This window comes from Barbus barbus (genome assembly GCF_936440315.1).
Source record: "Barbus barbus genome assembly, chromosome: 14".
NCBI lineage: Eukaryota > Metazoa > Chordata > Actinopteri > Cypriniformes > Cyprinidae > Barbus > Barbus barbus.
In genome coordinates this window covers 5596417-5609701 of record NC_136742.1, presented here as the reverse complement: position 1 = coordinate 5609701, position 13285 = coordinate 5596417, and positions in this window count along the sequence as shown.

The following is a 13285-nucleotide window of genomic DNA, read 5'->3' as shown; positions in this document are numbered from 1 at the left end:
AAAGTACAAACAAAAGTAAAGGGGAAAAAAAACATAAAATAATTACATGAAAACCGTCAAACACGTTGGCTACTGACCCAGCAGTCACCCTTTGTTCTCTCTCCCCCCATTTTTATCCAAAAAATTAGACTCTTTATAGTCGAAGCTCCTCCCCTCAAATTCAAACATACCAATGGCAAGGCTATCACCAACACAATCTACATAGTTTATTTATGAGATCATATTTAACCTCAATATTCAAACATTCAATGTAATAATATTCAACATTCTCAATACTTGAACTCCTCCTCCTTTGGGAAGGTATAAGTCAGGCTTCCTGTTCGCGAGACCCTCCTATTAGGAAGTTCCAGGAAGAAGGTAAGACAAGAGATTCACCATTAACAAACAAATCATTATTGGTATAATTTACATTCAAAATTTTCTTATTTACAGGCACAAAAGGCTAAGACCGACAAACATGAGTCGCAATGGAATGTGCACCTTCCATTCGACACATGTGAGACAAAACAGTGAATAAAATTATCTTGAACACAAAACCCATTGTTTGGTTCTTTGAATTGAAAGTTACATACCTCACTTTATCACAGTGGGACTTGAAAAGGTAAGGTTTGTCTGGCCGGGAGGCTCTCACCGGCGTCTGATTGGAGATCAAGACTCATGGCATCGGACAGGTAAGACAGAAGTGTAAAGATGAGTGGTCAGGAGGCTCTCGCCGACATCCGACTGGAGATCAATGCTCACAGCGTTGGAAGGGTAAGCCTCGCCGGCCGTAGGATGGAAAAGGTAAGGTTGTCTGGCCGGGAGGCTCTCGCGGCATCCGATGGGAGATCAATACTCGCTGCATCGGATGGGTAAGCCTCGCCAGTAGGCAGACTGAAAAGCCAAGATTGCTTGACCGGACGGCTGTTAAAGCGTTCAACGGGGGTTCGATGCTCACGGCGCCGGACAGGTTTGCTCGACCGGGAGGCTCTCGTCAGCATCTGACAGGAGGTCAATACACACGGCGTCGGACAGGTAACCCTCGCCGGTCGTTGAAAGAAAACCATCTTCGGAAGGTTCTTGACACGTTCGACAGGAGTTCAATACTCTCGGCATCGGATGGATAAACTTAGCTGGTAGTCGGGTGGAAAAGGCGAGGTTTGCTCGGCCGGGAGGCTCTCGCCGGCATTCGATAGGAATTCAATAATCAAAAGCGTCGGATGGGTGAGCCTCGCCGGTAGTCGCCAGAAAAACATCTTCGGAAGGTTCTTGACACGCTCGACAGGAGTTCAATACTCTCGGCATCGGATGGATAAGCTTAGCTGGTAGTAGGGTGGAAAAGGCGAGGTTTGCTCGGCCGGGAGGCTCTCGCCGGCATTCGATAGGAATTCAATAATCAAAAGCGTCGGATGGGTGAGCCTCGCCGGTAGTCGACAGAGAAACATCTGACGGGGAGTTCAATACTCAGGATAATTTGAGTCAGCTAAAAGGGAAGACCCTATGAGGATTACTGCGCAAATGTAGACAATAAATCCAATAAACTACTTCTGATAACACGGCAAAAATTTTGGTGCTGCTTGCGTTCGAAAGTTAAGCATATGACAAAATAGGATTTCCTGCGCTAGCGTAGCCCAAATAAATGCCATGAATCTGTATGGATAGGCATGGCCTTGGAAGCGGAGGTGATGTCGACTTTTGATAGCCAGGCACCCAAGACCCATGATTTTATCAAATGGATTGCCTGATCGATGTCCTACTATTGTGAGAGAATTCGTCGAGAAGAAATCGAGGCGTTTATGCTTGAAACGGGGAGTTATGCAGAGCTGATAGATCGATTAGAAGGTATTTCTTACCCCGGAAATTTTCCTAGCAGCCACTCCAATGGGCTAATGCTGAGAAGGCGGTCATTGAAAGGGCTGATCATGAACCCTAGTTTAATTGCGCCGCCTATAGGGGAAAAGCTGAACAGATTATAATGGTGAAACGGCTGAACGTAATGAAAAACTCCGAAAAATGGCAACTTTTGATGTCCACGTTCAATGATTTACGATTGTTGCAGCATTTCTATCATAAAGAAATGGCCAAAAATTACAGATTAAGTGGACATTTGAATTGAGTTGTTTAGCCGAACAGGGATTAGATTGCACAGTGACAAGTAGACGATTGTCGGGCCATTTGAGTCCTCTGTAGGCTTTGATGTAATGCGTATGCATGTTATATTATTTGATACATTTTATTAAGTTTGTTCAACGGAACCATAAGTTACATACTTTTTATACTTTATTCAAAACGATTATGGCCTATTGTGGCCTGCAATGCATCCGTTACCCAACTGCTCGTTAGTGATGGCCTTGGATGAGGGGTCTATGCCCGCACCTGCCATCTGTGCTCGGATGTTGTAAGCCACTAGCGGTGGCTCCGAGGCAACAGCATTTGGTGGGAAGGGCAGTGATGTTGCTGTAAAAGAGGATATTGTGACTTTAAATGAAGTAGAGAGCTGAGAGGGAGAGGAGCAGATTTCCGTCAGAGGCAGCCTCACACGTAATATCGGCCTCTGGGGTTTGAGGTGGGAAACTGATGGAAGCAAAAGAGAAAAGGGGATAAAAGAAAGATGTATGGGTCTTTTGCGAGCGGAAGCAGCCTCGCGCTTGCTTCGCCTGCCGTAGCTATAAGCGACAGGAAGAGAGTCCTGAATAATTTGAGAAGCCTGCTCTGCTAGCGGAGGTAGCCTCGCTCTAGTGTCTGCTTCGGGAGCTGGAGGCCACTGAAAAAGAAAAGGGGGTTATTAGTAACAGGAGGAAAAATACTGATGTGTGGGCCTGTGTTGCAAGCGGAGGCAGCCTCGTGCTTGCTTCTGCTGCTGTAGCTGTAGGCCACAGAAAATGGTTTGAGACTTTTAGCTGGACATGCTGGAATGTCCAGGTAGCCTGCAGTGTTGCCGATTTAGCCATTTTGTTGCACTACCCTAGTAACTTGTTTTTCAAGCAACTAGCAACAAATGTGGTGATTAAAAAAATTATTTGGCAAAGCAACAAAAGGGTTTTTTTTTGTTTGTTTTTTAAATCACACATGGAAAAAAAATATTGAAATCGCTAGCCAGCCAAGTGGCACATCAGCTGGTAACGTTACACACTTTGGGAGAGGTGCCTAGCAGTACACACTTCACATATGAATTAAGTTGCAGTTTGCGCTTGTTGCCTTAATTTTTTGGTTTGTACCTATAATTGTTAATCATTTACTGTTGGTCCACTGTGATCAGCTGTGAAATTTTTCTCTTCCACTGTTGGTTTTAACCATAAAACTAAATTAATCTTATCCATCTCATGTCCATTTATTGAAATGCAATGTGTAAATTAATTATAGGTAAAAATGCTAGTGAAAAATAAGGAAAGTTTGAGTAATTCCAGTGTATATCCTGAGCACTTGTGTCATGGTTACATAGTAACATTAACATCCAATGATGTCGTGACGTCTTTTAACAACTTTGATCAACAAATTACCTGCCTTTAAAGATTTTACCTGAGAATTATTTGGCAACACTGGTGGTTGCGCCGCTAGCGGAGGCCGCCTTGCGTTAGCATCTGGAAACAGAAGCTAGAGGCCCGGCTGCATACGGCGCTGCGGATGGGAGAGCCGCGGTGAAGGCTGAGCCGAAGCGGGAAGCGAGTGAGGCTTTGCTGCGGTGAGAACTGGGGCGCGGCCCAGGCTCGTTGAAGGCCTGCTGCTGCGCCCCGATGCTCGTGGAGACGACGGTGGTGTCGAGCAAGGTGAGTTCGGAGCTTTTCTCGATCTATTGGCCGCTTTGGCGGCTGGAGTGAATTTAGGAGTAAGTCTGGTTTGCGCGGTAAAGAGAAGATCGTGTAAATCCGCTTTGTTTACTCTCCGCGAGGACGTTGCATTGGAATTAATCAGCGTTTGCCTCAGGCTTAAATACGAACCACTTTCCGATCGGAGGGATTGTTGGCACGGATATTTGCGCCCGAATGATAAAAGGATGGAAGAGCAGAAAGCAGAAAAAAATCGAGCAGAAAGCAGCGGCCATGGCAAAGCACTGGAGCTTGGCGGCCATGTCTGGCGGAGAAAGACCGATCATGGGGCCGGCAGATTGGCCGGCAGATTGGCCGGAGGATCCGAAAAATCCTCAGTATAGGTCTCGTTGTTTGGACGGGACGTGTTGAGTCTGAGATGTAATGGTAAAAGGTGCAAACCGATTATCCGTCAAATGAGCAGAGGTATGTCAGCTGTATTTATAGCCGTACATTGATTAACTTGAGTGTGAACCTCCTGTGTTAATTAGGTTAAGTGTCTGACGCACTCCTCCTGAACCTTGTTAATAAAACATAATGTAAACTGACAGAGTGTGTTTGCCTCCCGAACAGTGTTAGGAAGATTGTTCCAGAGTTTGGACGCTAAATAGAAAAAGGATCTGCCGCCCGCAGTTGATTTTGATATTCTAGGCATTATCAAATGGCCAAAGTTTTGAGAACGTAATGGACGTGGAGGACTATAATGCGATAAGAGCTTGCTCAAGTCCTGAGGAGCTAAACCATTCAGGGCTTTATAAGTAATTAACAAGATTTTAAAATCTTAAAAAAGTCTCAGTTAGCCTAACGCAGTACACGTAGCAAGGTTGTTGCTGTTGTTTTTTTTTTTTTTTTTTTTAAGAAAACGAGTAGATGGAATAAAGAAAAAAGAAACCTAGTGTTTTTTTTGTTTTGTTGACAATATGTTGCTATCTGGGTATATGCATTTTTCATATCTCCTGACCACTAGGTGGCACAGCGCCGAAACACTGCAGGTAGCCTCAAATCATGCTTGATATGACACACCAGGTTTCGTCTCAATCCATCAAACCCTTGCGGAGATATAAGCTCAGATCCATTTTTGCGTGTTTTTTGCCTCCATGGTCTGTAGATGATCTGAGCCAATTTTGGTGAGAATCGGAAAAATCGTCTAGGACAAGTTCGACAAAGTAGGTTTTACGAACAATTGAAGATAGCAAAAAAACTAAACCTTACGATTTTTTGATTTTGGACATGATTCAACTCGGCTTGAGCCAAGGATTCAGAAGAAAAGGGAATTTTCATTTTGTGGCTTACGGTTCAAAAGTTATTAGCATTTGAAAATTGAATTTTTGGACAAGTGGTGGCGCTAGAGAGTTTGAGTTAGAGACTCCAAATTTACTATTGACAGTGTCATCTATCAGTGTGCCAAATTTTACAACTTTCCCGCAATCGGTTCTATGGGCTGCCATTGACTTTCGGCGGAAGAAACTGAAGAATAAGAACGCTAACGATTACAATAGGTGCCTAAGCACCTTCGGTGCTTGGCCCCGAATAAATATAGCTGCAAGCAGCAATTACGGGGCCAAGCACTACGGAAGAAAGCATGAGACCAACTGCAGCAATAAGTAATTGAAGCCATTTTAATATTATTATAGTCCAAATCGCTGAAAAATAATTTAAAACTACTAGTAATATGATGGAATGACTTTTCAGCTTTGACCAACAGGTGGCACCGTCATAAAATCGATGTGGTGTGTTCTGTGTGAGTTGACAATGGCACACACAAAGATTGGTGTCAATATGCCAAAGCATTGCGTGTCATTTTGGCATCAAAATGTGTCATTTTGGCATCATAACTCAGATTCGTTGTTGTGGTATGTGAAAACTGTTTTGTCTATCAACACAAAATCCATAACTTTTTGTCAGCATGGTCTGAAGATGATATGATACGATTTTTGTGAAAATCGGACCAACAGTCTAGGAGGAGTTCGAAAAAGTAGGTTTTTAAAGAAAATCAAAAGGGCAGAGAGAAAGTTTGGCTGGAACATCAGACCAAATGCAGAAATTAATAATTGAAGCCATTTTATGATTAATTTAGTCAAAACGGCTGAAAAATCATATAAAAACCTCTAGTAATATGATTTATTGGCTTATAACGTTTGACCAATAGGTGGCGCTGTTATCAAGTCAATATAATGTGTTCTGTGTGAGTTGACAATGGCACACACAAAGATTGGTGTCAATATGCCAAAGCATTGCACAGATACGGCCTCAAGTGTCATATTGGCATCATAACTCAAATTCGTTGTTCTGGTATGTGAAAACAGTTTTGTCTAGCAACACAAAATCCATAACTTTTTGTCAGCATGGTCTGAAGATGATATGATTAGATTTTTGTGAAAATCGGACCAACAGTCTACGAAGAGTTCGAAAAAGTCGGTTTTTAAAGAAAATCAAAAGGGCAGAGAGGAAGTTTGGCTGACTACGGCAACATTGGTATCAGTGTTCTGAGCATGACCCAAGGAATCTATAAATATCAGTTTCATTACAATAGGCAAAATTCACAGAAAGATATAAGCATTTATTTGACATTTCTGTAACGTAATAAAAGTTATATTAATATGTAATTTAAAGAAATAGATTAATTTAGCTCAAAGGGAATCATTTATGATTTTATAGGGATTTGAACAGAATCACTGTTACGGCGATTCACTGAACGAGCCGTATAACAAACTCTGCACTGGATATTAAAATCCAAAATATAGTGAAAACACTATTTAATAGCACAGTAACAAAATCCGCAGATTAAGACATTAACTTGTGAGCAGAAAACACAAGATACTTCTCTTTTCAATATAAATAAGATTTTATTTATATAAACCTAAGACATAAACTAATCTAACACATGAACACAAGCATTCACACGTTGCAGAAAGAGAGAAAGTAAGGAAAGGATGAGTTTAAGAGAATGGAAAAGTGAAATCCCAAGTTTACAGCAATATGTTCAATTGCATAGACCTGAACAACCATCAATCACTTATTTAACCCTCGCTTTGAGTTTCTCAATGAGGCTAAAATTTATATTAAATGCACCTGATTCAGTTAGAACTTGGAGGCGTTACTTGTTTGCTTTGCCTGTGTTAAGAGGTTTCCTTTGTGTCGCTGTTGCAGACAGGGGGTTCCCCGAAGTGTCTGATTGGTTGAGAGTTCAGTAGTCGTTGAAGTGACGTCTTGGGCCTTGGCTGAGGATGCGGAGTTGGTCTGGTCGAGGTTTGAAGCGAGTGCAGTCGGAGCTGGACTTTGTAGCAAACTTACATTAGAACACGAAACTCCACGGAAAGAAAAGAAACTAAAGTAAAAGAATAAAAATAAAAGGATGTAACGAGACTAGGTTGGTTTTCTTTCCATCGTGGTAGCAGCTGGCACGTGGGCCAGAGCACGCTCAAAGAGCAGCACGCAGTGGCAAAAGAGAAAAAGGGCAACCAAGAGAGTAAGAGTGACTAAGAGAGCATTTTTACGAAGAAGAGTAAGAGAAAGTTTGATGGTGTCCTGAGTTTTTAAACTCGACTTTCAGACCATCCCATCTGGACGTCTTGACCAATTAGATACTATCCTTGCTCGGGGTATTGCGTTGTTTCTCCACCCCACTAATAAATCGTTGTTATCTGTTCAGTCAGAGGTCTGAACTATACAGGATCTTGCAAAGTATACTTTTGAACATGATTTCTATAACAAGACTATGATGCCTTTGACAAAGAATTGATTGGAAGAAACATTTAAAGCATGAATTTTCAAACTCATACATACCACACATGCATCTGAATCCTTCAGCTATTCAATAATGATTACAAAGACATACATAATATTTGATTAAAATAATGGATAGTCGGGGGGGTCGGTCACGTGACCCGGAGCAAGATGGACGCTTGAGACTTCGCTCCTTGCTAAACCAAGGTTTAAAGTTATTTTTTTCGCTCAGCAAACGTCACTTAATCAGTTAATTTCTATCTCAAGTATGCCTAAACCTCCTCGTGACAAAGATTGTCCTATATTTTCGTCGCCTGGCCCGTCCACAGGGAAGTAGAAAGCGACGACTCGACTGACCGTGTGCTCCACTGATGAAGATAAGCATGGCAAAGCTGACACCCCAGAGGCCACCTGCTCGACTACCATGGATCAGATTTTGACTGAAATCAAATCTGTAGCCTCCCGTGTTAATAACATGGATGAAGCTGTCGAAGCTCGTTTGAATACGATAAACAGTGCTCTGGGTGACATTAAAACATCTATCACGTCAGTTGAGCTCTCTCTTTCCAATCTATCTAATCGGGCAACAGATTTGCAAAAGCGAATGGATGAAGCCGAAACTCGGATCTCAAATACCGAGGATAGTCGCGACAATTGCGAAGCCCAAATATCAGCTATGCAAAAGATAGTGGATATGCTACAGCTGAAGGTTGACGACCTGGAGAACCGCGGGCGTCGGAAGAACTTAAAGATCGTCAATCTCCCAGAGAAAGCGGAAGGCTCCACTTCACTCGCGGACTTTCTCCAAACTACCATTCCAACTTTAGTCGGCCTACCTGCTGACTTTCCTCCTCTGGAGATTGAACGTGAATAAGCCACCAAGAAGTATTCTTGTGCGATTTCTCCGATACTCTCAGAAAGAAGCGGTTCTCAGGGCAGCTTTGAAGAAGCGCGACATCCTCTACAATGAATCCAGATTAAGGTTTTACTCTGACCTTTCGGTGGAGGTCCTGCGCAAACGTCGTGAGTTTGATTCCGTGGAGAAATCGATGGCCCGTCGGAATATGTATCGTGGCTTTGCGTACCCTGCGAGGCTTCGCTGTCTTCATAACGGGCAAATTCGTCTTTTTTATACCCCTGAATCAGCCGCTGCCTTTTTGGAATCTCTCACTTGAGGTATTTTTGCTGCTACTCTCGTTTGTTAAGGAGGATTATTGACTTGATTTACAGCGAGTCCCTTCATTACTTTCTATTTTTTTAAGACTATTTAAAGGAGCTAACCCTAATTTGTAATAACTAGGAGGTTTGATTATTCTTAAGTATAGCTCCTCATTTATAATATAGTTTTTCTTTTATTCCTAAGGGACTCTCTTTTCCTTTTCCTCGTAGCGTTTTTTTTTTTTATTATTATTATTTGTTCTCTTGGTTTGGCCGTTTTCTCTGGCGACTGAATTGTTATTGTGGTCACTAATTTGAGTTTGGATTTGTATTGATTATTATGTTCGTTGACTTCATTATGGGGGGTTTCACTCTGTCGTTTGGGGACAGAGTGGGGGTGGGTACGCGCTGCAAGGTGTTCTTTGACGCTTTTATGCGTTTGTTGTAAGCCAACTCTCTGTTGTCTTTTTTCGCCAAATAAAATCGCTTTATCTTCGCGATTAATCTGCACCTTTCATGGCTGGTTAACTTAAACTTATCACTTGGAATGTTCAAGGGATTGGACATGTAGTTAGAAGGAAAAAAATTCTAACTCATTTGAAAAAACAAAAACCTGATATAGTACTGCTTCAGGAAACAAAATTATCCGACGCAGAACACTCAAAGCTAGGGAAAGACTGGGTTGGTCAAGTCTACTTTTCTTCTTACTCACAGAACAAAAGAGGGGTAGCCATTCTTATTAATAAAAATCTACCTTTTATTTTAGAATATAAAGAATCAGATCCTGAAGGGAGATTTATTATGATCACAGGATCGATCTTCAAATGCCATGTAACAATTCTCAATCTCTACGCTCCAAATTTTGATTCCCCTAACTTTATAACACAGATGATTTTACTGTTCACTCATCATTGTAAAGGCCTAGGCTTTCTAGCCGGAGACTTTAATTGTATAATGAATGCCTCTCTAGACAAATCCTGATCTGCAAACGTAGCAAACCCTAAATCATCTAAGGTGCTCAATAATTTATGTTCTGATTCCGGTTTGATAGACGTATGGTGTCAATTAAATCCTAAAGTGAGAGATTATACATTTTTTTCCCACCCCCATAATTCATATTCCAGGCTGGACTATTTCTTTCTCCCTAAACAATTTTTGCACGCAGTTCAGACTTGTCTTATTGACAATTTTTCATAGTGATCATTTTTCATCTTTTGTTTCAGATAGTTTGTCTCAATTTTGGCTCGACAACAGAGATTCTCCTGTGTCTTCTGCCATAATTTGGGATGCAGCCAAAGCCACTCTACGCGGTCATCTTATTTCTTACACTTCCCACCTTAAAAGACCCAAAGATAGTAATAGGAAAAATCTTGAAAAGGAGGTAACCAGATTGGATCAAATACATAAGCAATTCCCTACAGTTTCAAATTTAAAATTACTGGTGAATGCAAGAACTAAACTAAATATGGATCATACCTCCCATATTCAGAAGCTTCTTCTCTTTACTAAACAAAAATATTATGAATTTGGCAATAAATCTAGCTGGTTACTGGCATACCAATTAAAGAATCAAAACAATGACAGGTCAATTAATATGATATGGAATATAAATGGTGTCACTTCTAGTGACCCTTTAGTCATAAATAGTACTTTTAAGGAATTCTATAAATCGCTATATAGTTCTGAATCAAAAGCGACGGACTCTGACATTGCTGCCTTTTTAAGTAATATTACATTACCGTTATGCTCTGAGGAGGATCGTTTTAACCTAAATGCTCCGTTTTCAGTAGAGGAGGTTTGGGCAGCAATTCAATCCATGCCAAATGGGAAGTGCCCCGGCCCAGGTGGTTTCCCATTGGAATTTTTCAAAAAATTCTGGCCCAATATCCATCCGATTTTTATGCCTGCGATCAATGATATCTGGAAAGGTGAACTCCCCCCATCGTGGAGACAGGCTTCAATTAGCTTACTCCTAAAAAAAGATAAAAATCCTCTATATTGTTCATCTTATAGGCCTATTAGTCTCCTTAATGTAGACTATAAGATAATGGCAAAAGTTTTGGCCCGCAGATTGGAATCAATTCTCCCTAAGGTTATAAATCCTGATCAAGCAGGCTTTGTGAAATCCAGGCATGGTTCGGATAATGTACGTCGTGCTCTTAATGCTATACATTATTTTAATACTCAGAAAAAGATATCAATGATATTATCTTTGGACGCCGAAAAGGCTTTTGACCGCGTGGAGTGGCCTTTTTTGTTTTTAGTTTTGGAAAAATTTGGATTAAGCTCTAATTTTATTAATGTTATTAAGCATCTTTACGCAGACTCTATTGCCTCCGTCAACACAAATGGTCTGATGTCCGAAGGTTTTCCAGTACGAAGAGGTTGCAGACAGGGATGTCCCTTATCGCCCTTATTGTTCACACTATTTATTTAACCTTTGGCAGAGTCTATCAGGACTAATCCTGATATATCTGGAATCATAATTAACGGGAAAAAACACGTCATCTGTCAACAGACCTCTACTTCTGCAGTTCTGACTTCCTTGGCTTTGTTTAGCGCTGTGTCGGGATACAAAGTTAACATCGAAAAGTCTGTTTCCATGTCTTTTAATTACTCTAATAATCCCACGATACAATTTCCTTTTGAAGTTTCTAAAAAAGGTTTTAAATATCTAGGCATTCTCCTCACTCCTGATTTGAATAATTTATTTGAAGCAAATTACTCTCCTTTAGTTCAAAAAGTTAAAAAAGATTTAGAAAAGTGGACCCCTCTGCCAATTTCTCTTCTTGGGAGAGTTAACGTCATAAAAATCTTTTTCAAAATCTTCCATGCTATTTAGCTACATCATTTTTTAAAACTTTGAATTCTTACATATCTCGTTATATCTGGAATAATAAGCAACAGAGAGTTGGTCTTTCTAAACTTTGTAAACCAAAGGACCTTGGGGGTCTTTCCTTACCCAATTTCCAGCTTTATTATTGGGCTGCTCAACTCAAAATGATAACAAGCTGGGTTATGAATAGGCAGGACGCTCTGTGGATTGATTTTGAATCTTTATTTTGCCATCTAAGAAGATTAGACTCCCTGTGGTTTATTAATAATATAACTCAGATAAACTCTCTTACTGATAATGTGATTGTCCATAATACATTATTGGTTTGGAATGATGTGAAAAAATATTTGAATATCCCCCAAACTATATCCATCCACTCCCCTCTGGCTTTGAACCCAGACATTCCCATTCAGATTAGGAGCATTGGATTGCTGGACTGGAGTTTTAAAGGCTTGTCTGACTTCTCAGGAATGTTTACCTCTGAAATTTTTAGATAATTTGAACAAATTAGAGAAGAGTTTGATATTCCCTCCGAAGACTTTTTCAAATATCTTCAAATTCGGCATTTTATAGAGTCTCTTTTAAAGCAAAATAGATTCCGATTTAAATTATTGGAACTGGAAGAAACCATACTATCAGTTAAATCGTTCAAAGGACTTATTTCAAAATTTTATGCCTTACTAACTTATTCTGATTCTTCAGTGTATGATTCTTTGAAACCATTATGGGAACGGGACCTAGGAGTTTTGTTTAATTCGGAAGATTGGACCAAGATCTGCGATGGTATCTTTCAAAAATGTACCTCAATTTCCATACATTTTTTTTGTTGAATGACATTCCTAAAGACCTTTTTGACTCGGACCTCAAATCTCTGTTTACTACCCTTATATTTCTGGCTAAGAAATGTATATTACTAAAATGGTCCACATCTCAGATTCCAACTATTTCCATGTGGATTTCTCAGCTGTCAGCCTTTCTTCCCTTGGAGAAATTAACTTATGAACTCAACCACAAACAGGACAAATTCAGGAGACTTTGGGAACCTCTCCAATCCTTCCTACACAAAATTTGAAATTTTTATTTTTTAGAGAGTTTTGGCTTCTTTTGTTTTGATTTATTATGTTTTTTGTTAACAGATACACTTGTACATTTTATTTAACTTGCAGCGCTTGGGGTTTGTTTGTTTGTCTTTTTGTTTGATTGTCTTTGTCTCGGTTGTTTGTATTATTTGAAAATCCTTAATAAAAAAAAAAAAAAACAATGGATAGTCAAATGTGTGGGTTACAAACATAAAATGGGTTATTTCTATGCAGAAAAATAACTCATAGGTCCTTTTAAGATGATTTTTAGTGCCCATGAACAGATTGTCTCTGTGAACGAAGGACTTTCAGTCTGGTTCTTTGTCTTCTGTGTGTGGAGACCTGCCCAAGAGAGTCTGTAGCTCGTGATTTTCTATCACAGGTTTACATGTGACCATCAGTCTTGATTACTTGCAACAAATTTGACAGTCTTTTCCTGAATTGGAATTATCAATGTGTTCTTTTGTCTCAATGTTGCAAGCTGTTTTGGGAAAGAGGCTTGCTGGTTAGGCTTTCTTCAGACTGTTTGGTGCTAGGATCTGGACAGATTTATGACATCCTATTTCTGGGAGCCTCTCTTTGTGGAATCTCGGCTTCTCATGTTTCGATGTTCTGATGGAATCTTAACTTTGTCTGATTCAGTCTCTGATATCTTACATTTCATTATAACTTTTGACCACAATGTGGCACTGTCGGAAAAC